Raw genomic sequence first — 26,708 nt, forward strand, 5'->3', positions numbered from 1 at the left:
TATCGCATCTCTCTTCTATGTTTCATGATATGATATAATATTCATTGCGAAGTGTCATGTATACCTCGTATTCAATTCAAAAGTATGTAAATGCGACTATTGCCTGCTAGGAAATAGCGTTTGCAGATGTCTACGTATCGTAGCAATAGAGTTCTAATGCTACTTAAATCGCGATATCGCATCTCATTTATATGTTTCGTGATAAGATATAATATTCATTGCGAAGTGTCATGTATGCCTCGTATTCAACTCAAGAGAATGTAAGTGCGGCACTTCCATGCTAGGTAATAGCGTTTGCAGATATCTCCCCATCGAGGCCAGAGAGATCTAATGCTTCTTAAAACGCGAAATCGCATCTCACTTCTATGTTTCATGATAAGATATAATATTCATTGCGATGTGTCATGTATACCTCGTATTCACTTCAAAAGAATGTAAATGCGTCTATTCCTTGCTAGGAAACAGCGTTTGCAGATGCCTACGTATCGTAGCAATGGAGTTCTAATGCTTCTTAAATCGCGATATCGCATCTCATTTCTATGTTACATGATAAGATATAATGCTCATTGCGAAGTGTCATGTATACCTCGTATTCACTCCAAACGAATGTAAATGCGACCCTTCCTTGCTAGGAAATAGCGTATTCAGATGTCTACATATCGTAGCAATAGAGTTCTAATGCTACTTATATCGCGATATCGCATCTCTCTTCTATGTTTCATGATAAGATATAATATTCATTGCGAAGTGTCATGTATACCTCGTATTCACTTCAAAAGTATGTAAATGCGTCTATTCCTTGCTAGGAAATAGCGTTTGCAGATGTCTACGTGTCGTAGAAATAGGGTTCTAATGCTACTTAAATCGCGATATCGCATCTCATTTCTAAGTTTCCTGATAAGATATAATATTCATTGCGTTGTGTCATGTACACCTCGTATTCACTACAAAAGAATGTAAATGCGACACTTCCATGCTAGGAAATAGCGTCTGCAGATGTCTACGCGTCGAGGCAATAGAGTTCTAATGCTTCTTAAAACGCGATATCCCATCTCAATTCTATGTTTCATTATAAGATATAATATTCATTGCGAAGTGTCATGTATACCTCGAATTCACTTCAAAAGAATGTAAATGCGAAACTTCCATGCTAGGACATAGCGTTTGCAGAAGACTACGTATCGGAGCAATGGAGTTCTAATGCTTCTCAAAACGAGATATCGGATCTCATTTCTATGCTTCATGATAAGATATAATATTCATTGCGAAGTGTCATGTATACCTCGTATTCCCTCCAAATGAATGCAAATGCGACACTTCCTTGCTAGGAAATGGCGTATTCAGATGTCTGCGTATCGTAGCAATACAGTTCTAATGCTACTTAAATCGCGATATCGCATCTCATTTATATGTTTCGTGATAAGATACAATATTCATCGCGAAGTGTCATGTAAACCTCGAATTCACTTCAAAAGAATGTAAATGCGACTATTGGTTGCTAGGAAATAGCGATTGCAGATGTCTACGTATTGTAGCAATAGAATTCTAATGCTTCTCAAAACGCGTTATAGCATCTCATTTCTATGGTTCCTGATAAGATATAATATTCATTGCGAAGTGTAATGTACACCTCGTATTCACTTCAAAAGAATGTAAATGCGACACTTCCATGCTAGGAAATAGCGTATGCAGCTGTCTACGCGTCGAGGCAATAGAGTTCTAATGCTTCTTAAAACGCGATATCGCATCACACTTCTATGTTTCATGACAAGATATTATATTCATTGCGAAGTGTCATGTATACCTCGTATTCCCTCCAAACGAATGTAAATGCGACACTTCCTTGCTAGGAAATGGCGTATTCAGATGCCTACGTATCGTAGCAATAGAGTTCTAATGCTACTTAAATCGCGGTATCGCTTCTCATTTATATGTTTCGTGATAAAATACAATATTCATCGCGAAGTGTCATATATACCTCGTATTCACTTCAAAAGAATGTAAATGCGACACTTCCATGCGAGGAAATAGCGTCTGCAGATGTCTACGCGTCGAGGCAATAGAGTTCTAATGCTTCTTAAAACGAGATATCGCATCTAAATTCTATGTTTCATTATAAGATATAATATTCATTGCGAAGTGTCATGTATACCTCGTATTCACATCAAAAGAATGTAAATGCGACTATTCCTTGCTAGGGCATAGCGTTTGCAGATGCCTACGTGTCGTAGCAATAGATTTCTAATGCTTCTTAGATCGCGATATCGCATCTCATTTCTATGTTTCGTGATATGTTATAATATTCATTCCGAAGTGTCATGTAAACCTCGAATTCACTTCAAAAGAATGTAAATGCGACTATTGGTTGCTAGGAAATAGGGATTGCAGATGTCTACGTATCGTAGCAATAGAGTTCTAATGCTACTTAAATCGCGATATCGCATCTCATTTATATGTTTCGTGATAAGATATAATATTCATTGCCAAGTGTCATGTATACCTCGTATTCACTTCAAAAGAATGTAAATGCGACACTTCCATGCTAGGAAATAGCGTCTGCAGATGTCTACGCGTCGTGGCAATTCTAATGCTTCTTAAAACGCGATATCGAATCTCAATTCTATGTTTCATTATAAGATATAATATTCATTGCGAAGTGTCATGTATTCCTCGTATTCACATCAGTCGAATGTAAATGCGACTATTCCTTGCTAGGGCATAGCGTTTGCAGATGCCTACGTATCGTAGCAATAGAGTTCTAATGCTTCTTAGGTCGCGATATGGCTTCTCATTTCTATGTTTTCTAATAAGTTATAATATTCATTCCGAAGTGTCATGTAAACCTCGAATTCACTTCAAAAGAATGTAAATGCGACTATTGGTTGCTAGGAAATAGCAATTGCAGATGTCTACGTATCGTAGCAATAGAATTCTAATGCTTCTCAAAACGCGTTATAGCATCTCATTTCTATGGTTCCTGATAAGATATAATATTCATTGCGAAGTGTAATGTACACCTCGTATTCACTTCAAAAGAATGTAAATGCGACACTTCCATGCTAGGAAATAGCGTATGCAGCTGTCTACGCGTCGAGGCAATAGAGTTCTAATGCTTCTTAAAACGCGATATCGCATCACACTTCTATGTTTCATAACAAGATATAATATTCATTGCGAAGTGTCATGTATACCTCGTATTCCCTCCAAACGAATGTAAATGCGACACTTCCTTGCTAGGAAATGGCGTATTCAGATGCCTACGTATCGTAGCAATAGAGTTCTAATGCTACTTAAATCGCGATATCGCATCTCATTTATATGTTTCGTGATAAAATACAATATTCATCGCGAAGTGTCATGTATACCTCGAATTCACTTCAAAAGAATGTAAATGCGACACTTCCATGCGAGGAAATAGCGTCTGCAGATGTCTACGCGTCGAGGCAATAGAGTTCTAATGCTTCTTAAAACGAGATATCGCATCTAAATTCTATGTTTCATTATAAGATATAATATTCATTGCGAAGTGTCATGTATACCTCGTATTCACATCAAAAGAATGTAAATGCGACTATTCCTTGCTAGGGCATAGCGTTTGCAGATGCCTACGTGTCGTAGCAATAGATTTCTAATGCTTCTTAGATCGCGATATCGCATCTCATTTCTATGTTTCGTGATATGTTATAATATTCATTCCGAAGTGTCATGTAAACCTCGAATTCACTTCAAAAGAATGTAAATGCGACTATTGGTTGCTAGGAAATAGCGATTGCAGATGTCTACGTATCGTAGCAATAGAGTTCTAATGCTTCTCAAAACGCGATATCGCATCTCATTTCTAAGTTTCCTGATAAGATATAATATTCATTGCGGAGTGTCATGTATACCTCGTATTCAATTCAAAAGTATGTAAATGCGACTATTGCCTGCTAGGAAATAGCGTTTGCAGATGTCTACGTATCGTAGCAATAGAGTTCTAATGCTACTTAAATCGCGATATCGCATCTCATTTATATGTTTCGTGATAAGATATAATATTCATTGCGAAGTGTCATGTATACGTCGTATTCAATTCAAAAGAATGTAAGTGCGGCACTTCCATGCTAGGTAATAGCGTTTGCAGATATCTCCGCATCGAGGCCAGAGAGATCTAATGCTTCTTAAAACGCGAAATCGCATCTCACTTCTATGTTTCATGATAAGATATAATATTCATTGCGATGTGTCATGTATACCTCGTATTCACTTCAAAAGAATGTAAATGCGTCTATTCCTTGCTAGGAAACAGCGTTTGCAGATGTCTACGTATCACAGCAATAGAGTACTAATGCTTCTTACAACGAGATGTCGTATTTCATTTCTATGTTTCGTAATAAGATATAATAATCATTGTGTAATGTTATGTATACCTCGTATTCACTTCAGTGAAATGTAAGTGCGAAATTTCCTTGCTAGGAAATAGAGATTGCAGATGTCTACGTATATTAGCAATAGAGTTCTAATGCTTCTCAAAACGCGATATAGCACCTCATTCCTATGTTTCATGATAAGATATAATATTCATGGCGAAGTGTCATGTATATCTCGTATTCACTTCAAACGAATCTAAATGCGACACTTCCATGCTAGGAAATAGCGTGTGCAGATGTCTACGTATCGTAGCAATAGAGTTCTAATGCTTCTTAGAACGCGACATCGCATCTCACTTCTATGTTTCATGATAAGATATAATATTCATTGCGAACTGTCATGTATACCTCCTATTCACTTCAAAAGAACGTAAATAAGACACTTCCATGCTAGGAAATAGCGTTTGCAGATGTCTACGTATGGCAGCAATAGAGTTCCAATGCTTCTTAAAACGCGATATCGCATCTCACTTCTATGTTTCATGATAAGATATAATATTCATTGCGAAGTGTCATGTATACCTTGGTTTCACTTCACAAGAATGAAAATGCGACACTTCCTTGCTAGGAAATGTTGTTTGCAGATGTCTACGTATCACAGCAATAGAGCACTAATGCTTCTTAAAACGAGATGTCGTATTTCATTTCTATGTTTCGTAATAAGATATAATATCCATTGTGTAATGTTATGTATACCTCGTATTCACTTCAGTAAAATGTAAGTGCGAAATTTCCTTGCTAGGAAATAGAGTTTGCAGATGTCTACGTATATTAGCAATAGAGTTCCAATGCTTCTCAAAACGCGATATAGCACCTCTTTCCTATGTTTCATGATAAGATATAATATTCATTGCGAAGTGTCATGTATATCTCGTATTCACATCAAAAGAATGTAAATGCGACACTTCCATGCTAGGAAATAGCGTTTGCAGATGTCTACGTATCGTAGCAATAGAGTTCTAATGCTTCTTAGAACGCGATATCGCATCTCACTTCTATGTTTCATGATAAGATATAATATTCATTGCGAAGTGTCATGTATACCTCGTATTCACGTCAAATGAATGTAAATGCGACACTTCCATGCTATGAAATAGCGTTTGCAGATGTCTACGTACCGTAGCAATAGAGTTCCAATGCTTCCTAAAACGCGATATCGCATCTCCCTTCTATGTTTCATGATAAGGTATAATATTCATTGCGAAGTGTCATGTATACCTCGTATTCACTTCAAATGAATGTAAATGCGACACTTCCATGCTAGGAAATAGAGTTTGCAGATGTCTACGTATCACAGCAATAGAGTACTAATGCTTCTTAAAACGAGATGTCGTATTTCATTTCTATGTTTCGTAATAAGATATAATATTCATTGTGTAATAATATGTATATCTCGTATTCACTTCAGTGGAATGTAAGTGCGAAATTTCCTTGCTAGGAAACAGAGTTTGCAGATGTCTACGTATATTAGCAATAGAGATCTAATGCTTCTCAAAACGCGATATAGCACCTCATTCCAATGTTTCATGATAAGATATAATATTCATTGCGAAGTGTCATGTATACCTCGATTTCTCTTCACAAGAATGTAAATGCGACACTTCCTTGCTAGGAAATAGCGTTTGCTGATGTCTACATATCGCAGCAATAGAGTTCCAATGCTTCCTGAAAAGCGATATCGCATCTCCCTTCTATGTTTCATGATAAGATATAATATTCATTGCGATGTGTTATGTATACCTCGTATTCGCTTCAAGTGAATGTAAATGCGACACTTCCATGCTAGGAAATAGCGTTTGCAGATGTCTACGTATCACAGCAATAGAGTTCTAATGCTTCTTAAAACGCGATATCGCATGTCAATTCTATGTTTCATTATAAGATATAATATTCATTGCGAAGTGTCATGTATAACTCGTATTTACATCAAAGAATGTAAATGCAACTATTCCTTGCTAGGGCATAGCGTTTGTAGATGCCTACGTATCGTTGCAATAGAGTTCTAATGCTTCTTAGATCGCGATATCGCATCTCATTTCTATGTTTCGTGATAAGTTATAATATTCATTCCGAAGTGTCATGTAAACCTCGAATTCACTTCAAAAGAATGTAAATGCGACTATTGGTTGCTAGGAAATAGCGATTGCAGATGTCTACGTATCGTAGCAATAGACTTCTAATGCTTCTCAAAACGCGTTATTGCATCTCATTTCTATGTTTCCTGATAAGATATAATATACATTGCGAAGTGTCATGTACACCTCGTATTCACTTCAAAAGAATGTGAATGCGACACTTCCATGCTAGGAAATAGCGTCTGCAGCTGTCTACGCGTCGAGGAAATAGAGTTCTAATGCTTCTTAAAACGCGATATCGCATCTCACATCTATGTTTCATGATAGGATATAATATTCATTGCGAAGTGTCATGTATACCTCGTATTCACTTCAAAAGAATGTAAATGCGACTATTTCTTTCTAGGAAATAGCATTTGCAGATGTCTAGGTATCGTAGCAATAGAGTTCCAATGCTTCTCAACCCGCGATATCGCATCTCATTTCTATGCTTCATGATAAGACATAATATTCATTGCGAAGTGTCATGTATACCTCGTATTCACTCCAAGCGAATGTAAATGCTACACTTCCTTGCTAGGAAATAGAGTATTCAGATGTCTATGTATCGTGGCAATAGACTTCCAATGCTACTTAAATCGCGATATCGCATCTCATTTCTATGTTTCGTGATAAGATATGATATTCATTGCGAAGTGTCATGTATACCTCGTATTCACTTCAAAAGAATGTAAATGCGACTATTGCTTGCTAGGAAATGGCATATTCAGATGCCTACGTATCGTAGCAATAGAGTTCTAATGCTACTTAAATCGCGATATCGCATCTCACTTATATGTTTCGTGATAAGATATAATATTCATCGCGAAGTGTCATGGATACCTCGTATTCACTTCAAAAGAATGTAAATGCGACACTTCCATGCTAGGAAATAGCGTCTGCAGATGTCTACGCCTCGAGGCAATAGAGTTCTAATGCTTCTTAAAACGCGATATCGCATCTCACTTCTATGTTTCATGATAAGATATAATTTTCATCGCGAAGTGTCATGTATACCTCGTATTCACTTCAAAAGAATGTAAATGCGAAACTTCCATGCTAGGAAATAGCGTCTGCAGATGTCTACGCGTCGAGGCAATAGAGTTCTAATGCTTCTTAAAACGCTATATCGCGTCTCACTAATATGTTTCATGATAAAATATAATATTCATTGCGAAGTGTCATGTATACCTCGTATTCCCTCCAAGCGAATGTAAATGCGACACCTCCTTGCTAGGAAATGGCGTATTCAGATGTCTACGCGTCGAGGCAATAGAGTTCTCATGCTTCTTAAAACGCGATATCGCATCTCACTTCTATGTTTCATGATAAGATATAATATTCATTGCGAAGTGTCATGTATACCTCGTATTCACTTCAAAACAATGTTAATGCGAATCTTCCTTGCTAGGAAATAGCGTTTGCAGATGCCTACATATCGTTGCAATAAAATTCTAATGCTACTTAAATCGCGATATCGCATCTCATTTATATGTTTCGTGAAAAGATATAATTTTCATTGCGAAGTGTCATGTATACCTCGTAGTCGCTTGAAAAGTATGTAAAAGCGACTATTCCTTGCTAGGAAATAGCGTTTGCAGATGCCTACGTATCGTAGCAATAGAGTTCTAATGCTTCTTAGATCGCGATATCGCATCTCATTTCTATGTTTCCTGATAAGTTATAATATTCATTCCGAAGTGTCATGTATACCACGAATTCACTTCAAAAGAATGTAAATGCGGCACTTCCATGCTAGGAAATAGCGTTTGCAGATGCCTACATATCGTAACAATAAATTTCTAATGCTACTTAAATCGCAATATCGCATCTCATTTATATGTTTCGTGAAAAGATATAATATTCATTGCGAAGTGTCAGGTATACCTCGTATTCACTCCAAAATAATGTAAATGCGACGTTTCCATCCTAGGGGATACCGCTTGCAGATGTCTACGTATAGTAGCAAAAGAGTCCTAATGCTTCTTAAAACGAGATGTCGCATTTCACTTCTATGTTTCGTGATAAGATATAATATTCATTGCGAAGTGTCATGTATACCTCGTATTCACTTCAAAAGAACGTAAATAAGACACTTCCACGCTAGGAAATAGCGTTTGCAGATGTCTACGTATCGTAGCAATAGAGTTCTAATGCTCCTTAAAACGCGGTATCGCATCTCACTTCTATGTCTCATGATAAGATATAATATTCATTGCGAAGTGTCATGTATACCTCGTATTCACTTCAAATGAATGTAAATGCGACACTTCCATGCTAGGAAATAGCGTTTTGCAGTTGACTACGTACCGTAGCAATAGAGTTCTAATGCTTCTTAGAACGCGATATCGCATATCACTACTATGTTTCATGATAAGATATAATATTCCTTGCGAAGTGTCATGTATACCTCGTATTCACTTCAAAAGAACGTAAATAAGACACTTCCATGCTAGGAAATAGCGTTTGCAGATGTCTACGTATCGTAGCAATAGAGTTCTAATGCTTCCTAGAACGCGATATCGCATCTCACTACTATGTTTCATGATAAGATATAATATTCATTGCGAAGTGTCATGTATACCTCGTATTCACTTCAAATGAATGTAAATGCGACACTTCCATGCTAGGAAATAGCGTTTTGCAGATGTCTGCGACGCGTAGCAATAGAGTTCTATGCTTCTTTAAACGCGATATCGCATATCACTGCTATGTTTCATGATAAGATATAATATTCATTATGGAGTGATATGTATACCTCGGACTCACTTCAAAAGAATGTAAATGCGACCCTTCCATGCTAGGGAATAGCCATTGCAAATGTCTACGTATCGTAGCAATAGAGTTCTAATGCTTCTTAAAACGCGATACCGCATCTCTCTTCTATGTTTCATGATAAGGTATAATATTCATTGCAAAGTGTCATGTATACCTCGTATTCACATCAAAAGAATGTAAATGCGACACTTCCATGCTAGGAAATAGCGTTTGCAGATGTCTACGTATCGTAGCAATAGAGTTCTAATGCTCCTTAAAACGCGGTATCGCATCTCACTTCTATGTCTCATGATAAGATATAATATTCATTGCGAAGTGTCATGTATACCTCGTATTCACTTCAAAAGAATGTAAATATGACACTTCCACGCTAGGAAATAGCGTTTGCAGATGTCTACGTATCGTAGCAATAGAGTTCTAATGCTTCCTAGAACGCGATATCGCATCTCACTTCTATGTTTCATGATAAGATATAATATTCATTGCGAAGTGTCATGTATACGTCGTATTCACTTCAAATGAATGTAAATGCGACACTTCCATGCTAGGAAATAGCGTTTTGCAGATGTCTGCGACGCGTAGCAATAGAGTTCTATGCTTCTTTAATCGCGATATCGCATATCACTGCTATGTTTCGTGATAAGATATAATATTCATTATGGAGTGATATGTATACCTCGGACTCACTTCAAAAGAATGTAAATGCGACCCTTCCATGCTAGGGAATAGCCATTGCAAATGTCTACGTATCGTAGCAATAGAGTTCTAATGCTTCTTAAAACGCGATATCGCATCTCTCTTCTATGTTTCATGATAAGGTATAATATTCATTGCGAAGTGTCATGTATACCTCGTATTCACATCAAAAGAATGTAAATGCGACACTTCCATGCTAGGAAATAGCGTTTGCAGATGTCTACGTATCGTAGCAATAGAGTTCTAATGCTTCTTAGAACGCGATATCGCATCTCACTTCTATGTTTCATGATAAGATATAATATTCATTGCGAAGTGTCATGTATACCTCGTATTCACTTCAAAAGAATGTAAATACGACACTTCCATGCTAGGAAATAGCGTTTGCAGATGTCTACGTATCGTAGCAATAGAGTTCTAATGCTTCTTAAAACGAGATGCCTCATTTTATTTCTATGTTCCGTGATAAGATATAATATTCATTGTGGAGTGTCATGTATACCTCGTATTCACTTCAAATGAATGTAAATGCGACACTTCCATGCTAGGAAGTAGCGGTTGCAGATGTCTACGTATCGTAGCAATAGGGTTCTAATGCTTCTTAAGACGCGATATCGCATCTCACTTCTATGTTTCATGATAAGATATAATATTCATTGCGAAGTGTCATGTATACCTCGATTTCTCTTCACAAGAATGTAAATGCGACACTTCCTTGCTAGGAAATAGCGTTTGCAGATGTCTACGTGTCGCAGCAATAGAGTTCCAATGCTTCCTAAAACGCGATATCGCATCTCTCTTCTATGTTTCATGATAAGATATAATATTCATTGCGAAGTGTTATGTATATCTCGTATTCACATCAAAAGAATGTAAATGCGACACTTCCATGCTAGGAAACAGAGTTTGCAGATGTCTACGTATCGCAGCAATAGAGTTCCATTGCTTCCTAAAACGCGATATCGCATCTCCCTTCTATGTTTCATGATAAGGTACAATATTCATTGCGAAGTGTCATGTATACCTCGTATTCACTTCAAATGAATGTAAATGCGACACTTCCATGCTAGGAAATAGCGTTTTGCAGATGTCTACGTATCGTAGCAATAGAGTTCTAATGCTTCTTAGAACGCGATATCGCATATCACTGCTATGTTTCATGAGAAGATATAATATTCATTGCGAAGTGTCATGTATATCTCGTATTCACATCAAAAGAATGCAAATGCGACACTTCCATGCTAGGAAATAGCGTTTGCAGATGTCTACGTATCGCAGCAGTATAGTTTCAATGCTTCCTAAGACGCGATATCGCATCTCCCTTCTATGTTTCATGATAAGGTACAATATTCATTGAGAAGTGTCATGTATACCTCGTATTCACTTCAAAAGAATGTAAATATGACACTTCTATGCTAGGAAATAGCGTTTGCAGATGTCTACGTATCGTAGCAATAGAGTTCTAATGCTTCTTAAAACGAGATGCCTCATTTCATATCTATGTTCCGTGATAAGATATAATATTCATTGTGGAGTGTCATGTATACCTCGTATTCACTTCAAATGAATGTAAATGCGACACTTCCATGCTAGGAAGTAGCGGTTGCAGATGTCTACGTATCGTAGCAATAGGGTTCTAATGCTTCTTATGACGCGATATCGCATCTCACATCTATATTTCATGATAAGATATAATATTCATTGCGAAGTGTCATGTATGCCTCGATTTCTCTTCACAAGAATGTAAATGCGACACTTCCTTGCTAGGAAATAGCGTTTGCAGATGTCTACGTATCGCAGCAATAGAGTTCCAATGCTTCCTAAAACGCGATATCGCATCTCTCTTCTATGTTTCATGATAAGGTATAATATTCATTCCGAAGTGTCATGTATACCGCGTATTCACTTCAAATGAATGTAAATGCGACACTTCCATGCTAGGAAATAGCGTTTTGCAGATGTCTACGTATCGTAGCAATAGAGTTCTAATGCTTCTTAAAACGCGATATCGCATCTCACTGCTATGTTTCATGATAAGATATAATATTCATTATGGAATGATATGTATACCTCGTATTAACATCAAAAGAATGTAAATGCGACACTTCCATGCTAGGAAATAGCGTTTGCAGATGTCTACGTATCGTAGCAATAGAGTTCCAATGCTTCTTAAAACGCGATATCGCATCTCACTTCTATGTTTAATGATAAGATACAATATTCATTGCGAAGTGTCATGTATACCTCGGTTTCACTTCACAAGAATGTAAATGCGACACTTCCTTGCTAGGAAATATTGTTTGCAGATGTCTACGTATCACAGCAATAGAGCACAAATGCTTCTTAAAACGAGATGTCGTATTTCATTTCTATTTTTCGTAATAAGATATAATATTCATTGTGTAGTGATATGTATACCTCGTATTCACTTCAGTGAAATGTAAGTGCGAAATTTCCTTGCTAGGAAATAGAGTTTGCAGATGTCTACGTATATTAGCAATAGAGTTCTAATGCTTCTCAAAACGCGATATAGCACCTCATTCCTATTTTTCATGATAAGATATAATATTCATTGCGAAGTGTCATGTATATCTCGTATTCACATCAAAAGAATGTAAATGCGACACTTCCATGCTAGGAAATAGCGTTTGCATATGTCTACGTATCGCAGCAATAGAGTTCCAATGCTTCCTAAAACGCGATATCGCATCTCTCTTCTATGTTTCATGACAAGGTATAATATTCATTGCGAAGTGTTACGTATACCTCGTACTCACTTCAAAAGAACGTAAATAAGACACTTCCATGCTAGGAAATAGCGTTTGCAGATGTCTACGTGTCGTAGCAATAGAGTTCTAATGCTTCTTAGAAAGCGATATCGCATCTCACTTCTATGTTTCATGATAAGATATAATATTCATTGCGAAGTGTCATGTATACCTCATATTCACTTCAAATGAATGTAAATGCGACACTTCCATGCTAGGAAATAGCGTTTTGCAGATGTGTACGTATCGTAGCAATAGAGTTCTAATGCTTCTTAAAACGCGATATCGCATCTCACTGCTATGTTTCATGATAAGATATAATATTCATTATGGAGTGATATGTATACCTCGTACCCACCTCAAAAGAATGTAAATGCGACCCTTCCATGCTAGGGAATAGCCTTTGCAGATGTCTACGTGTCGTAGCAATAGAGTTCTAATGCTTCTTAGAACGCGATATCGCATCTCACTTTTATGTTTCATGATAAGATATAATATTCATTGCGAAGTGTCATGTATACCTCGTATTCACTTCAAAAGAATGTAAATGCGTCACTTCCATGCTAGGAAATAGCGTTTGCAGATGTCTACGTATCGTAGCAATAGAGTTCTAATGCTTCTCAAAACGCGATATAGCACCTCAGTCCTATGTTTCATGATAAGATATAATATTCATTGCGAAGTGTCATGTATATCTCGTATTAACATCAAAAGAATGTAAATGCGACACTTCCATGCTAGGAAATAGCGTTTGCAGATGTCTACGTATCGCAGCAATAGAGTTCCAATGCTTCCTAAAACGCGATATCGAATCTCTCTTCTATGTTTCATGATAAGGTATAATATTCATTGCGAAGTGTCATGTATACCTCGTATTCACTTCAAATGAATGTAAATGCGACACTTCCATGCTAGGAAAAGGCGTTTTGCAGATGTCTACGTATCGTAGCAATAGAGTTCTAATGCTTCTTAGAACGCGATATCGCATATCACTACTATGTTTCATGATAAGATATAATATTCATTGCGAAGTGTCATGTATACCTCGTACTCACTTCAAAGGAACGTAAATAAGACACTTCCATGCTAGGAAATAGCGTTTGCAGATGTCTACGTATCGTAGCAATAGAGTTCTAATGCTTTTTAGAACGCGATATGGCAGCTCACTTCTGTGTTTCATGATAAGATATAATATTCATTGCGAAGTGTCATGTATACCTCGTATTCACTTCAAAATAATGTAAATATGACACTTCCATGCTAGGAAATAGCGTTTGCAGATATCTACGTATCGCAGCAATAGAGTTCTAATGCTTACTAAAACTCGATATCGCATCTCTCTTCTATGTTTCATGATAAGGTATAATATTCATTGCGAAGTGTCATGTATACCTCGTACTCACTCCAACAGAATGTAAATGCGACCCTTCCATGCTAGGAAATAGTGTTTGCAGATGTCTACGTATCACAGCAATAGAGTACTAATGCTTCTTAAAACGAGATGTCGTATTTCACTTCTATGTTTCGTAATAAGATATAATATTCATTGTGTAATGTTATGTATACCTCGTATTCACTTCAGTGGAATGTAAGTGCGAAATTTCCTTGCTAGGAAATAGAGTTTGCAGATGTCTACGTATCGTAGCAATAGAGTTCTAATGCTTCTTAAGACGCGATATCGCATCTCACTGCTATGTTTCATGATAAGATATAATATTCATTATGGAGTGATATGTATACCTCGTACCCACTTCAAAAGAATGTAAATGCGACCCTTCCATGCTAGGGAATAGACTTTGCAGATATCTACGTATCGTAGCAATAGAGTTCTAATGCTTCTCAAAACGCGATATAGGACCTCAGTCCTATGTTTCATGATAAGATATAATACTCATTGCGAAGTGTCATGTATACCTCGTATTCACTTCAAAAGTATGTAAATACGACACTTCCATGCTAGGAAATAGCGTTTGCAGATGTCTACGTATCGTAGCAATAGAGTTCTAATGCTTCATAAAACGAGATGCCTCATTTCATTTCTATGTTCCGTGATAAGATATAATATTCATTGTTGAGTGCCATGTATACCTCGTATTCACTTCAAATGAATGTAAATGCGACACTTCCATGCTAGGAAGTAGCGGTTGCAGATGTCTACGTATCGTAGCAATAGGGTTCTAATGCTTCTTAAGACGCGATATCGCATCTCACTTCTATGTTTCATGATAAGATATAATATTCATTGCGAAGTGTCATGTATACCTCGTATTCACTTCAAAAGAATGTAAATGCGACACTTCCATGCTAGGAAATAACGTTTGCAGATGTCTACGTATCGTAGCAATAGAGTTCTAATGCTTCTTAAAACGCGATATCGCATCTCACTGCTATGTTTCATGATAAGATATAATATTCATTATGGAGTGATATGTATACCTCGTACCCACTTCAAAAGAATGTAAATGCGACCCTTCCATGCTAGGGAATAGACTTTGCAGATGTCTACGTGTCGTAGCAATAGAGTTCTAATGCTTCTTAGAACGCGATATCGCATCTCACTTTTATGTTTCATGATAAGATATAATATTCATTGCTAAGTGTCATGTATACCTCGTATTCACTTCAAAAGAATGTAAATGCGACACTTCCTTGCTAGGAAATATTGTTTGCAGATGTCTACGTATCACAGCAATAGAGTACTAATGCTTCTTAAAACGAGATGTCGCATTTCACTTATATGTTTCGTAATAAGATATAATATTCATTGCGAAGTGTCATGTATACCTCGTATTCACTTCAAAAGAATGTAAATGCGACACTTCCATGCTAGGAAATAGTGTTTGCAGATGTCTACGTGTCGTAGCAATAGGGTTCTAATGCTTCTTCGAACGCGATATCGCATCTCACTTCTATGTTCCATGATAAGATATAATATTCATTATGGAGTGTCATGTATACCTCGTACTCACTTCAAAAGAATGTAAATATGACACTTCCATGCTAGGAAATAGCGTTTGCAGATGTCTACGTATCGTAGCAATAGAGTTCTAATGCTTCTTAAAACGAGATGCCTAATTTCATTTCTATGTTCCGTGATAAGATATAATATTCATTGCGAAGTGTCATGTATACCTCGTATTCACTTCAAAAGAATGTAAATGCGTCACTTCCATGCTAGGAAATAGCCTTTGCAGATGTCTACGTATCGTAGCAATAGATTTCTAATGCTTCTCAAAACGCGATATAGCACCTCAGTCCTATGTTTCATGATAAGATATAATATTCATTGCGAAGTGTCATGTATATCTCGTATTAACATCAAAAGAATGTAAATCCGACACTTCCATGCTAGGAAATAGCGTTTGCAGATGTCTACGTATCGCAGCCATAGAGTTCCAATGCTTCCTAAAACGCGTTATCGCATCTCTCTTCTATGTTTCATGATAAGATATAATATTCATTGCGAAGTGTCATGTATACCTCGTATTCACTTCAAATGAATGTAAATGCGACACTTCCATGCTAGGAAAAAGCGTTTTGCAGATGTCTACGTATCGTAGCAATAGAGTTCTAATGCTTCTTAGAACGCGATATCGCATATCACTACTATGTTTCATGATAAGATATAATATTCATTGCGAAGTGTCATGTATACCTAGTACTCACTTCAAAAGAACGTAAATAGGACACTTCCATGCTAGGAAATAGCGTTTGCAGATGTCTACGTATCGTAGCAATAGAGTTCTAATGCTTTTTAGAACGCGATATGGCATCTCACTTCTATGTTTCATGATAAGATATAATATTCATTGCGAAGTGTCATGTATACCTCGTATTCACTTCAAGAGAATGTAAATATGACACTTCCATGCTAGGAAATAGCGTTTGCAGATGTCTACGTATAATAGCAATATAGTTCTAATGCTTCTCAAAACGCGATATAGCACCTCATTCCTAAGTTTCATGATAAGCTATAATATTCATTGCGAAGTGTCATGTATATCTCGTATTCACTTCATAAGAATGTAAATGCGACACTTCCATGCTAGGAAATAGCGTTTGCAGATGTCTACGTATCGCAGAAATAGAGTTCTAATGCTTCCTAAAACGCGATATCGCATCTCTCTTCTATGTTTCATGATAAGGTATAATATTCATTGCGAAGTGTCACGTATACCTCGTATTCACTTCAAAAGAATGTAAATAAGACACTTCTATGCTAGGAAATAGCGTTTGCAGATGTCTACGTATCGTAGCAATAGAGTTCTAATGCTTCTTAGAACGCGATATAGCACCTCATTCCTATGTTTCATGATAAGCAATAATATTCATTGCGAAGTGTCATGTATATCTCGTATTCACTTCAAAAGAATGTAAATGCGACACTTCCATGCTAGGAAATAGCGTTTGCAGATGTCTACGTGTCGTAGCAATAGGGTTCTAATGCTTCTTCGAACGCGATATCGCATCTCACTTCTATGTTCCATGATAAGATATAATATTCATTATGGAGTGTTATGTATACCTCGTACTCACTTCAAAAGAATGTAAATATGACACTTCCATGCTAGGAAATAGCGTTTGCAGATGTCTACGTATCGTAGCAATAGAGTTCTAATGCTTCTTAAAACGAGATGCCTAATTTCATTTCTATGTTCCGTGATAAGATATAATATTCATTTTGGAGTGTCATGTATACCTCGTATTCACTTCAAATGAATGTAAATGCGACACTTCCATTCTAGGAAATAGCGTTTGCAGATGTCTACGTATCGTAGCAATAGAGTTCTAATGCTTCTTAAAATGCGATAAAGCATCTCAATTCTATGTTCCATGATAAGATATAATATTCAGTGCGAAGTGTAATGTATACCTCGATTTCACTTCGCAGGAATGTAAATGCGACACTTCCTTGCTAGGAAATATTGTTTGCAGATGTCTACGTATCACAGCAATAGAGTACTAATGCTTCTTAAAACGAGATGTCGTATATCAACTCTATGTTTCGTAATAAGATATATTACTCACTGTGTAATGCTATGTATACCTCGTATTCACTTCAGTGGAATGTAAGTACCACATGTCCATGCTAGGAAATAGAGTTTGCAGATGTCTACGTAAATTAGCAATAGAGTTCTAATGCTTCTTAAAACGCGATATAGCACCTCATTTCTAAGTTTCATGATAAGATGTAATATTCATTTCGAAGTGTCATGTATATCTCGTATTCACTTCAAAAGAATGTAAATGCGACACTTCCATGCTAGGAAATAGCATTTGCAGATGTCTACGTATCGTAGCAATAGATTTCTAATGCTTCTTAAAACGCGATATCGCATCTCACAGCTATGTTTCGTGAAAAGATATAATATTCATTATGGAGTGTTATGTATACCTCGTACTCACTTCAAAAGAGTGTAAATGCGACCCTTCCATGCTAGGAAATAGCGTTTGCAGATGTCTACGTATCGTAGCAATAGAGTTCTAATGCTTCTTAGAACGCGATATCGCATATCACTTCTATGTTTCATGATAAGATATAATATTCATTGCGAAGTGTCATGTATACCTCGTATTCACTTCAAAAGAATGTAAATAGGACACTTCCATGCTAGGAAATAGCGTTTGCAGATGTCTACGTATCGCAGCAATGGAGTTCTAATGCTTACTAAAACGCGATATCGCATCTCTCTTCAATGTTTCATGATAAGGTATAATATTCATTGCGAAGTGTCATCTATACCTCGTATTCACTTCAAAAGAATGTAAATGCGACACTTCCATGCTAGGAAATAGTGTTTGCAGATGTCTACGTATCGTAGCAATAGGGTTCTAATGCTTCTTAGAACGCGATATCGCATCTAACTTATATGTTTCACGATAAGATATAATATTCATTGCGAAGTGTCATGTATACCTCGTATTCACTTCAAAAGAATGTAAATAAGACACTTCCATGCTATTAAATAGCGTTTGCAGATGTCTACGTGTCGTAGCAATAGAGTTCTAATGCGTCTTAAAACGATATGCCGCATTTCATTTCTATGTTCCGTGATAAGATATAATATTCATTGTGGAGTGTTATGTATACCTCGTATTCACTTCAGTGGAATGTAAGTGGAATGTAAGTGTAATGCTAGGAAATAGAGTTTGCAGATGTCTACGCATATTAGCAATAGAGTTCTAATGCTTCTCAAAACGCGATATAGCACCTCATTCCTATGTTTCATGATAAGATATAATATTCAATGCGAAGTGTCATGTATATCTCGTATTCACTTCAAAAGAATGTAAATGCGACACTTCCATGCTAGGAAATAGCGTTTGCAGATGTCTGCGTATCGCAGCAATAGAGTTCTAATGCTTCCTAAAACGCGATATCGCACCTCTCTTCTATGTTTCATGATAAGGTATAATATTCATTGCGAAGTGTCATGTATACCTCGTATTCACTTCAAAAGAATGTAAATGCGACACTTCCTTGCAAGGAAATATTGTTTGCTGATGTCTACGTATCACAGCAATAGAGTACTAATGCTTCTTAAAACGAGATGTCGTATTTCACTTCTATGTTTCGTAATAAGATATAATATTCATTGTGTAATGCTATGTGTACCTCGTATACACTTCAGTGGAATGTAAGTGCGAAACTTCCATGCTAGGAAATAGCGTTTGTAGATGTCTACGTATCCTAGCAATAGAGTTCTAATGCTTCTCAAAACGCGATATCGCAACTTATTCCTATGTTTCATGAGAAGATATAATATTCATTGCGAAGTGCCATGTATACCTCGTATTCACTCCAAAAGAATGTAAATGCGACACTTAAATGCTAGGAAATAGCGTTTGCAGATGTCTACGTATCGTTGCAATGAAGTTCTGGTGCTTCTGAAATCACGATATCGCATCTCATTTCTATGTTTCGTGATAAGGTATAATATTCATTGCCAAGTGTCATGTACACATCGTATTCACTTCAAAAGAATGTAAATGCGAAACTTCCTTGCTAGGAAATATTGTTTGCAGATGTCCACGTATCACAACAATAGAGTACTAATGCTTCTTAAAACCAGATGTCGTATTTAATCTCTATGTTTCATAATAAGATATAATATTCATTGTGTAATGTTATGTATACCTTGTATTCACTTCAATGGAATGTATGTGCGACATTTCCTTGCTAGGAAATAGAGGTTGCAGATGTCTACGTATATTAGCAATAGAGATCTAATGCTTCTCAAAACGCGATATAGCACCTCATTCCTATGTTTCATGATAAGATATAATATTCATTGCGAAGTGTCATGTATATCTCGTATTCACTTCAATAGTATGTAAATGCGACACTTCCATGCTAGGAAATAGCGTTTGCAGATGTCTAGGCATCGTAGCAATAGAGTTGTAGCGATTCTTAAATCGCGATATCGCATCTCACTTCTATGTTTCGAGATAAGATATAATATTCATTGTAGAGTGTTATGTATACCTCGTATTCACTACAAAAGAATGTAAATGCGACACTTCCGTGCTAGGAAACAGCGTTTGCAGATGTCTACGTATCGTAGCAATAGAGTTCCAATGCTTCTTAAAATGCGATATCGCATCTCACTTCTATGTTTCATGATAAGATATAATATTCATTGCGAAGTGTCATGTAAACCTCGTATTCACTTCATATGAATGTAAATGCGACACTTCCATGCTAGGAAATAGCGTTTGCAGATGTCTACGCATATTAGCAATAGAGTTCTAATGCTTCTCAAAACGCGATATAGCACCTCATTCCTATGTTTCATGATAAGATATAATATTCATTGCGAACTGTCATGTATATCTCGTATTCACTTCAAAAGAATGTAAATGCGACACTTCCATGCTGGGAAATATTGTTTGCAGATGTCTACGTATCGTAGCAATAGAGTTCTAGTGCTTCTTAAAACGCGATATTGCATCTCACTTCTATGTTTCATGATAAGATATAATATTCATTGCGAAGTGTCATGTATACCTCGATTTCACTTCACAAGAATGTAAATGCGACACTTCCTTGCTAGGAAATATTGTTTGCAAGATGTCTACGTATCACAGCAATAGAGTACTAATGCTTCTTAAAACGAGATGTCGTATTTAATTTCTATGTTCCGTAATAAGATATAATATCCATTGTGTAATGTTATGCATACCTCGTATTCACTTCAAAAGAATGTAAATGCGTCATTTCCATGCTAGGAAATAGCGTTTGCAGATGTCTACGTATCGTAGCAATAGATTTCTACTGCTTCTTAAAACGAGATGTCGCATTTCATTTCTATGTTTCGTGATAAGATATAATATTCATTGTGCAATGTTATGTATACCTCGTATTCACTTCAAAAGAATGTAAATGCAATACTTCCTTGCTAGGAAATAACATTTGCAGATGTCTACGCATCGTAGCAATAGAGTTCTAGCGCTTCTTAAATCGCGATATCGCATCTCACTTCTATGTTTCGAGATAAGATATAATATTCATTGCGAAGAGTCATGTACACCTCGTATTCACTTCAAAAGAATGTAAACGCGACACTTCCAAGCTAGGAAATAGCGTTTCCAGATGACCACATATCGTAAGAATGGAGTTCTAATACTTCTTAAAATGAGATATCGCATCTCATTTCTATGTTTCATGATGAGATATAATATCCATTGCGAAATGACATGCACACCTCGTATTCACTTCAGTGGAATGTAAATGCGACACCTCCATGCTAGGAATTAGGGTTTGCAGATGTCTACGTATCGTAGCAAGAGATTTCTAATGCTTCTTAAAACGAGATGTCGAATTTCATTTCTATGTTTCGTGATAAGATATAATATTCATTGTGGAGTGTTATGTATACCTGGTATTCACTTCAAGAGAATGTAAATGCGACACTTTCTTGCTAGGAAATATTGTTTGCAGATGTCTACGTATCGTAGCAATACAATTCTAATGCTTCTTAAAACGAGAAGTCGTATTTCATTTCGATGTTTCGTAATAAGATATAACATTCATTGTGGAGAGTCATGTATACTTCGTACTCACATCACAAGAATGTAAATGCGACACATCCATGCAGGGAAATAGCGCTTGCAGATGTCAACGTATATTAGCAATAGAGATCTAATGCTTCTCAAAACGCGATATCGCATCTCATTCCTATGTTTCATGATAAGATATAATATTCATTGCGAAGTGTCATGTATATCTCGTATTAACTTCAAAAGAATGTAAATCCGACACTTCCATGCTAGGAAATAGCGTTTGCAGATGTCTACGTATCGTAGCAAGAGATTTCTAATGCTTCTTAAAACGAGATGTCGGATTTCATTTCTATGTTTCGTGATAAGATATAATATTCATTGTGGAGTGTTATGTATACCTCGTATTCACTTCAAAGGAATGTAAATGCGACACTTCCTTGCTAGGAAATATTGTTTGCAGATGTCTACGTATCGTTGCAATAGAGTTCTAATGCTTCTTAAAACGCGATATCGCATCTCTCCTCTACGTTTCATGATAAGATATAATATTCATTGCGAAGTGTCATGTATACCTCGTATTCACTTCAAAAGAATGTAAATGCGACACTTGCATGCTAGGAAATAGCGTTTGCAGGTGTCTACGTATCGTTGCAATATAGTTCTAATGCTTCTTAAAACGCGATATCGCATCTAACTTCTATGTTTCATGATAAGATATAATATTCATTGCGAAGTGTCATGTATACCTCGTATTCACTTCAAAAGAATGTAAATGCGAAACTTGCATGCTAGGAAATAGCGTTTCCAGATGACCACGTATCGTAAGAATGGAGTTCTAATACTTCCTAAAACGAGATATCGCATCTCATTTCTATGTTTCATGATAAGATATAATATCCATTGCGAAGTGTCATGTATACCTCGTATTCACTTCAAATGAATGTAAATGCGAAACTTCCATGCTAGCAAATAGCGTTTGCAGATGTCTACGTATCGTAGCAATAGAGCTCTAATGCTTCTTAAAACGCGATATCACATCTCACTTCTATGTTTCGAGATAAGATATAATATTCATTGTGGAGTGTTATGTATACCTCGTATTCACTTCAAAAGAATATAAATGCGACACTTCAGTGCTAGGTAATAGCCTTTGCAGATGTCTACGTATCGTAGCAATAGAGTTGTAATGCTACTTAAAACGAGATGTCGCATTTCATTTCTATGTTTCGAGATAAGATATAATATTCATTGCGAAGTGTCATGTATACCTCGTATTCACTTCAAAAGAATGTAAATGCGACACTTCCTTGCTAGGAAATAGGGTTTGCAGATGTCTACGTATATTAGCTATAGATTTCTAATGCTTCATATATCGCGATATCGCATCTCACTTCTATGTTTCGAGATAAGATATAATATTCATTGCGAAGTGTCATGTATACCTCGTATTAACTTCAAAAGAATGTAAATGCAGTATTTCCATGCTAGGAAGTAGCGTTTGCAGATGTCTACGTATCGTAGCAATAGAGATCTAATGCTTCCTAAATCGCGATATCGCATCTCAGTTCTATGTTTCATTATAAGTTATAATATTTATTGCGAAGTGTTATGTATACATCGTATACACTTCAAATGGATGTAAATGCTACACACCCTTGCTAGGAAATGCGTCTCGAGATGTCTACGTATGGAAGAAATAGATTTCTAATTCTTCTTAAAACGCGATATCGCTTCTCATTTCTATGTTTCATGATAAGACATAATATTCATTGCGAAGTGTCATGTACACCTCGTGTTCACTTCAAAAGAATGTAAATGCGACACTTGCATGCTAGGAAATAGCGTTTGCAGATGTCTACGTATCGTAGCAATAGAGTTCTAATGCTTCTTAAAACGCGATATCGCATCTCACTTCTATGTTTCGTAATAAGATGTAATATTCATTGTGAAGTGTTATGCATACCTCGTATATACTTCAAAAGGATGTAAGTGTGACACTTCCTTGCTGGGAAATATTGTTTGCAGATGTCTACGTATCGTAGCAATGAAGTTCTAGTGCTTCTTAAATCACGATATCGCATCTCATTTCTATGTTTCGTGATAAGGTATAATATTCATTGCGAAGTGTCATGTATACATCGTATTCACTTCAAAAGAATGTAAATGCGACACTTTATTGCTAGGAAATATTGTTTGCAGATGTCTACGTATCGTCGGAATAGAGCTCTAATGCCTCTCAAAACGCGAAATCGCAACTCATTCCTATGTTTCACGATAAGATATAATATTAATTGCGAAGTGTCATGTAAATCTCGTATTCACTTCAAAAGAATGTAAATGCGAAACTTCCATGCTAGGAAATAGCGTTTGTAGATGTCTACGTATCCTAGCAATAGAGTTCTAGTGCTTCTCAAAACGCGATATCGCAACTCATTCCTATGTTTCATGAGATGATATAATATTGATTGCGAAGTGTCATGTATACCTCGTATTCACTTCAACAGAATGTAAATGTGACACTTGCATGCTAGGAAATAGCGTTTGCAGATGTCTACGTATCGTAGCAATAGAGTTCTAATGCTTCTTAAAACGCGATATCGCATCTCACTTCTATGCTTCATGATAAGATATAATATTCATTGCGAAGTGTCATGTATACGTCGTATTCACTTCAAAAGAATGTAAATGCGACACTTCCATGCTAGGAGATAGCATTTCCAGGTGACAACGTATCGTAAGAATAGAGTTCTAATACTTCTTAAAACGAGATGTCGCATCTCATTTATATGTTTCATGATATGATAAAATATCCATTGCGAAGTGTAATGCATACCTCGTATTCAATTCTATGGAATGTAAATGCGACACTTCCATGCTAGGAAATAGCGCTCGCAGGTGTCTACGTATCGTAGCAATAGGGTTCTAATGCTTCTTAGAACGCGATATCGCATCTCACATCTATGTTTCATGATAAGATATAATATTCATTGCGAAGTGTCATGTATACCTCGTATTCACTTCAAAAGAATGTAAGTGCGACACTTCCTTGCTAGGAAATAGCGTTTCCAGATGATCACGTATCGAAAGAATAGAGTTCTAATACTTCTTAAAACGAGATGTAGCATCTCATTTCTATGTTTCATAATAATATATAATATCCATTGCGAAGTGTCATGTATACCTCGTATTCACTTCAAAAGAATGTAAATGCGACACTTGCATGCTAGGAAATAGCGTTTGGAGATGTCTACGTATCGTAGCAATAGAGTTCTAATGCTTCTTAAAACGCGATATCGCATCTCACTTCTATGTTTCATGATAAGATATAATATTCATTGCGAAGTGTCATGTATACCTCGTACTCACTTCAAAAGAATGTAAATGCGACACTTCCATGCTAGGAAATAGCCTTTGCAGATGTCTGCGTATCGTAGCAATAGGGTTCTAATGCTACTTAAAACGAGATGTCGCATTTCATTTCTAAGTTGCGTGATAAGATATAATATTCATTGTGGAGTGTTATGAATACCTCGTATTGACATCAAAAGAATGTAAATGCAAAACTTCCTTGCTAGGAAATAGCGTTTCCAGATGACCACGTATCGAAAGAATAGAGTTCTAATACTTCTTAAAACGAGATGTCGCATCTCATTTCTATGTTTCTCGATAAGATATAGTATCCATTGCGAAGTGTCATGTATACCTCGTATTAACTTCAAAAGAATGTAAATGCGGCATTTCCATGCTAGGAAATAGCGTTTCCAGGGGTCTACGTATCGTAGCAATAGAGTTCTAATGCTCCTTAAAACGCAACATCGCATCTCACTGCTATGTTTCATGATAAGATATAATATTCATTGTGAAGTGTCATGTATACCTCGTATTCACTTCAAAAGAATGTAAATGCGACACTTCCTTGCTAGGAAATAGAGTTTGCAGATGTCTACGTATATTAGCAATAGATTTCTAATGCTTCATAAATCGCGATATCGCATCTCACTTCTATGTTTCGAGATAGGATATAATATTCATTGCGAAGTGTCATGTATACCTCGTATTAACTTCAAAAGAATGTAAATGCAGTATTTCTATGCTAGGAAGTAGCGTTTGCAGATGTCTACGTATCGTAGCAATAGAGATCTAATGCTTCTTAAATCGCGATATCGCATCTCAGTTCTATGTTTCATTATAAGACATAATATTCATTGCGAAGTGTCATGTATACCTCGTATTCACTTCAACAGAATGTAAATGCGACCCTTCCATGCTAGGAAATAGCGTTTGCAGATGTCTACGTATCGTAGCAATGGAGTTCTAATGCTTCTTAGAAAGCGATATCGCATCTCACATCTATGTTTCATGATAAGATATAATATTCATTGCGAAGTGTCATGTATACCTCGCATTCACTTCAAAAGAATGTAAATATGACACTTCCATGCTAGGAAATAGCGTTTGCAGATGTCTACGTATCGTAGCAATAGAGTTCTAATGCTTCTCAAAACGCGATATAGCACCTCATTCCCATGTTTCATGATAGGATATAACATTCATTGCGAAGTGTCATGTATATCTCGTATTCACTTCAAAAGAAAGTAAATGCGGCATTTCCATGCTAGGAAGTAGCGTTTGCAGATGTTTACGAATCGTAGCAATAGAGTTCTAATACTTCTTAAAACGAGATGTAGCATCTCATTTCTATGTTTCATAATAATATATAATATCCATTGCGAAGTGTCATGTATACCACGTATTCACTTCAAAAGAATGTAAATGCGACACTTCCATGCTAGGAAATAGCGTTTGCAGATGTCTACGTATCGTAGCAAGAGAGTTCTAGTGCTTCTTAAAATGAGATGTCGCATTTCATGTCTATGTTTCATGATAAGACATAATATTCATTGCGAAGTGTCATGTATACCTCGTATTCACTTCAACAG

Source organism: Xylocopa sonorina, unplaced genomic scaffold (genome assembly GCF_050948175.1).
Source record: "Xylocopa sonorina isolate GNS202 unplaced genomic scaffold, iyXylSono1_principal scaffold0109, whole genome shotgun sequence".
Taxonomy (NCBI): Eukaryota; Metazoa; Arthropoda; class Insecta; order Hymenoptera; family Apidae; genus Xylocopa; species Xylocopa sonorina.